This window comes from Candoia aspera, chromosome 3 (genome assembly GCF_035149785.1).
Source record: "Candoia aspera isolate rCanAsp1 chromosome 3, rCanAsp1.hap2, whole genome shotgun sequence".
NCBI classification, from domain to species: Eukaryota; Metazoa; Chordata; class Lepidosauria; order Squamata; family Boidae; genus Candoia; species Candoia aspera.
In genome coordinates this window covers 35921979-35927419 of record NC_086155.1, presented here as the reverse complement: position 1 = coordinate 35927419, position 5441 = coordinate 35921979, and positions in this window count along the sequence as shown.

Genomic DNA, 5441 nt, shown 5'->3' with positions numbered 1-5441 from the left:
TCCATTAATTATATATACAGGTAGGCAGCTCAGGAACTGGGCTTTAATTCTCTAATAAATCAGAAAATGAGCATTGTGAGAAGAGTTGTACATCACCTCTTGATGAAGTATGTAGTAGCACTTGATTATTCCCTGTACCTCTCATAGTGAGAAAAGAAAGGACAGAGTAAAAATTGCTACAGTTGGATGCACAGTTGTGGTAATATTTATCAAAAGATATTAAGATATTAAGTGGGAAAGAGCTTAGAAGGGCATCAAGAATTAAGCTACACCTGTCTAGATGTTCTCAAATGAACCCAACTATATTGGCATGCTCTGCTATTCTAACACAAAGCAGCTAATCAATGTTCAAGTGGTACCTCCAAGCCAAAGGATGTCTTCAAAAGAGGTGAATGAGGAAGCATGCAGAATGAACTCTAAGAAGTGGGGACCCCCAAGATTTCTGAGAATGAAGAGCGGTTTAAGCTTTACAATTCATATACTGTAGGAGACTTTTATTTTTGCTGTGTTGAAAAATGTAAGATATATTCAGGAAACCAAATTCATTACTTCAAGAATAAAGGTAAACCCAGATTGTTCTGGTTTATTCTCATTTAAACTGTTTTACTCCTTATGTCCATTTCCTCCATCAATCCATGCGTATGTGTAGTAAAGAGAAGTAATGAGAAGCTTAAACAACAAAATGAAATAATTTACTCTTCTGAATTTCTCTCAAAGGATCTTTATATAAAGGACTATTATCTGCAACTGCAGTCCTTGGTTGCTCTGGATCCTTTTCAATGATTTAGTATACAAAAATCCACTTTTGAAATAAATACAGAATGCCTTTTGTAGGTATCTAGGTATTGATGTGATATTCGCTCTATAATGAATCCACAAGTCTGAAATGATGGCATAATTTTGACCATTTATAAAGTGCTTCTATTGGTTTGTTATCAAACAGCTAACAAGAGAAATATAAGAATATAATTAACCTGCAGAATTCAAAACCACAAGATTAGTAATGGCCACTAACTTGGATGGCTTTAAAGGGCAATCAGATAAAGTCATGGAGGGCAAATCTATAAAGGGTTGTTTGGTGTTACCTCCAGCATGTCTTTAAATACCAGTTGGAAAGGAAAAATGGAATCTCATATTTATAAGAATTCCAGGGGCATCTGATTGGCTACTACAAGAAATAAAATTCTGGACCAAGATGGGCCTTGGTCTGATTCAACAGGGCTATTGTATTCAGAAGTATGAGACTGCATGCTTAACCATTTCTCTGGAATCTCAAGTTCTTAGTTCACAAAACTGTTATGTCTACCATTTCTGGAATACTGTACTGTAGTCTCTATAGTTAGTAAGATGCGTGTATTGTCTTTGGGGAAAAAAACAGCAAAAGATACTGACGAGTGAGAAAGCCAAGCTTTTAGTGCAACAGAGGAGAAAAGGCAAGCACCACCAAAGTCTAACAACTTGTATAAATGGAGCTGTTGAACTTGGCTTGGGGTCTAAAAGCATTTCTTTGCTGATAATACTGACAGTGAAGCCTGTTTTTTCTTCTACAACTCCACAGCTCAGCAGCATAGTTCTTCTAAAATAGGTAGAAGAGATCAGCAGTGGCATTGATAAGAAAGAACAAGCAGAGATATCACAAGCAGTCACAAGCAGTGGTGTCTGATAGAACAAACTAAGGGCACAAGTGATGTGAAAGACAACTGTTTTAAATGAGGGCAAGAGAAATGCTGAGAAAAATTACATTATGGTTAAAAAATAATCTGGATATAATGTTTCTTTCCTCCACATTTATGTTATTCTCTTTATAAAAAGAAAACCCATATTTTTTTCTTACTTCCACATATTTAACAAGCATAGCAATAGTTGTGACCTCATAGTTACACTCTGTAGTCTATAGACACAAGGAGGAATTTTCTGCACCACTGCCTGAAGCTAGAGTCTGGGGAGCTCAAACATCTTAAATTTCTAGCATCCAGTGCCAGAAACAACATTGGTAATCACATCTAAGCTATTATCCCAAATCAAAGAGTATTTTGCATACCCAATGTGGTGCCAAGGGAGAATCCTAACATAATTATTTTATTTTCTAGAGGGAGATTTGCCTGCACAGTTTACCACTGGCAAATCTATACATCCCTCATGTGAAAGTTAAAAATGGCCTTTAAGAAGTTACTAGTTTCTTGTCCCTTCTAAGAACAATACAGTAAGTTTGGAGTCCTAGCTTTACTCCCAGCTTTCCAAAGTAGAAAAAAGAGGCCTATATAAATCTAAGTAGCTTCTCTCTTCCCTCTGAGCTTCATGTTTAAAGCCAGTTACTGTGTTTCCACCTTCGACCGTATGAGCCTTGCCCTCACCTTTCCTTGCTCAAAGCATCATCGAGTCTTGGCAGCTGCTTTCAGCAAATCCAATCCTGCTGGATCAACTGTGAAGCAAATCCCCAAGTGAAATTTGGAGGGGCATTTTAAGCAAGTTCTGGGCAGTTCTACAAATAATTCTCATGTGTCAGGCCATCTGTTCTGTCCTGTAAGTCCCTATTTCTCTTCTACTTTGGAATAGAATGTCACAAAGCATGTATCATTTGAGTCATGTCTAACAGTTGTAAAAGAATAGAATCAAGGATGTTGCTGCCCAAGTTCACAAAGGTATTATGAGAGTGATAAAGGAGGTGGCATTAGGAGCAGCATCCTAATCACAAGTAGATTGCACATGTCCAGCGGTATTTGAAAACTGAATAGTAGGTTGACTCAAACACCTCTAAATGTCCTTTGAACTGGTACAAAACATTCCTTATCTAGACATCCAGTTTTCAAATAATCTGTTCTTTCACTCTTAATGTACTAAGTACTAAGCAGCAAATTCCCCATGTACTGGGTACCACAATCCTATGATTTTTTTTTTCAAAATTAAGACCCCATTGTAGTCTCCTATAATGTTTTAGGATTGCAACCACCCTCATAAGAATTTTTTTTTCTGTAGCTTCAAGTCCCGGATAAGGACACTAGCTATACCCTTATGCAGTATTTTCATAAAATTTGGAATCCATCTATCTTAACTAATGAAGAACTAGAACCCTCTATGTGTATTTGCAAATACTCAGGTTATTCTTCATAAATAAGTCAGCATAATTTTTATTGTGAACCACCCAGAGTCCCCTGTATGAGGGAGATGGGCGGTGATAAAAATATGATAAATAAATAAATAAAATAAACATTTTCAGTGAAACAAATGAAATGGATGGTGATTTTGCACACATGCACACACAGAGAAACTAAGAATAACAGAAGGATTTAATTCACCAGGACAAATATGAATTGAGCTTAGACGAAGAATGTCAAATGTCTTTGTAAAAATGGCACTTTAGTAATGTTACAAAGAGCATTTATTGTGCAGTGCAAAAGCATACTTCACACAGGCAATATACTCCTGCTACTGACTTCCCTTGTTCATCTTTGAATGGTTTCCAAAATTCTGTCAAAATCTGCTAGTTTTTGCTGCGTGGTTTACAAAGGAAACATTAATACCAGTCTGACACCATCTTCACCCAACTTACATGAATACTTTGTTTTCTAAATGTGCATTTAGCAAACAATTTTACACAGGCTAGTACTACAACCTGAATTCCTAGCTTAGCCTTCATTGTGTTTTCAAGCCTGAACTGTTTTGTGTTGATGTAACCTCTGCCTTTTTCCACAAACACACACACATATATACAGAGACACTCATACATACATACATTGAAATCAATAAGAAGAAACTCAAGTTTTTGCATTCCAAAAGAGGGGTAGCCACAGAGAAATTGAGAGGGGGTAGGTTTGGGGTACTGAAACACAATATACACTCCTCCCACTCCCAGTTTCAAATAAGTTATTACCAGATATAGTGTGTGGCCCTGTTAGTTTAAGACTGAGGAATGCAAGGTATCATTTGGATCCTTACCTTTTGCCCAGAGAGCAGGTGAAAAGTCCTTTCAGTGGGAACACATATAGTGTCTGACAAATGCAATTTAAAAAGAGGGAGGCTTTAACAAGAGCACTCCACCCTTATCAACCACCCTGGGTGCTAGATGCCTGATTGGAGGAATGCCAGCAGGGAACAGCTTGGAATGCAAAGCTTTGTTGCTATTTTGGCAGGGTCAGCTACAGCCTCTTGTGCAACTCATCTCTTCCCCTCCCCTGAGCCCATATAAGCACTGGCTATTGTATGGCCTCTGAAAATTGCTATTTTAAACCTGAGATACCCAAGTGCCCAAGAGTCTGACACAAGCCAGCCAGCTGTCATTCTCGAGTGGCCTGGAACTCTGATATAGAAGGACTGGCTCTAAGAGGGCTCTGGGTAGAAATCTGAAAAGCCAGGCATGTTTTTGTTCTCCATTGAATGGGATGGCCACTGATGTATTACTGTCTGAAAAGCCTCTTTGCCCCTTTAAAAAAAAAACAGTCGTGGGGAGGAAACTCCTCAGTTGATTTTGAAACAGTTCAATTGGATTGGAAGCCAAAGCTTGCTTGAACTTATATAGCCACCTATTATCTACCTTTAACCTCTGTCTAAATTCCATTTGAAAGGAAACTCAGAAGGAAAGCACTGGTATTCTAAATGAGTTTCACTTTAATGTATAGGACACAGCAAACCATATTTTACTGAAGACCATTGGTGCAGTTCCTGCCTATCACCTCTAAAGACCTACTTTGCATAGAACCTAGCTATTTGAGGGACCACCTGTCTCCCGTATTGTCATCCAGCAGGACCTAGGAGGCAGGCTTTCTCTGCTGCTACACCGATCTTTAGAACAGCATCCCCCCCACAGATTTGTATAGTGCCTACCTTGCCCACCTTCAAGCAGTCTTTAAAAACTGTCTCTTCCCACATGCCTTGAGTTAGGATGTTTGGGTAGGCCCCTTTAAATTGAGGTGTGCTGTGGATCTTAATTTGTTCTATCGGATAATTGTTGTTTTTAAATAATGCTTTAAAAAAAATCTTTGCAAAGCTGCTGAAAATCATTTTGGAGTTAGTCTAGAAATCCAATCAATCAATCAATGTCCTACTACTTAGGAGTTCAAGCTTAAATTTTGTCTCTATCTCAATCTTGCTGAGCCCTTTAGCTTCAGTTAGTATTCTGCAAATGTTTTGCCAATAAGAAATGTTTTCCCACCAAATATCTGCTGACAAACCTCTAAATATTAGTGGATCAAATTTTCTAAAGGACATAGTTATCCCAGAGGTCAGGCTGTTACAGCAACAGTTTGTTATGAGCCACTAGATAAAAATTATTATCACTTGGATAGCTAAGTTCACTGAAAGTGGGTCCAGAAAGGTCTCAAAATCGAATGCAAGGCTAGACAACATTTGGGTATGGTGAGCAAATTAACAGGAAAAAAAATAACAGAAGACAAATTAGTACAGTTGGAAACAAAGTCTGTATGTTGAAACAAGTGTTATTTATA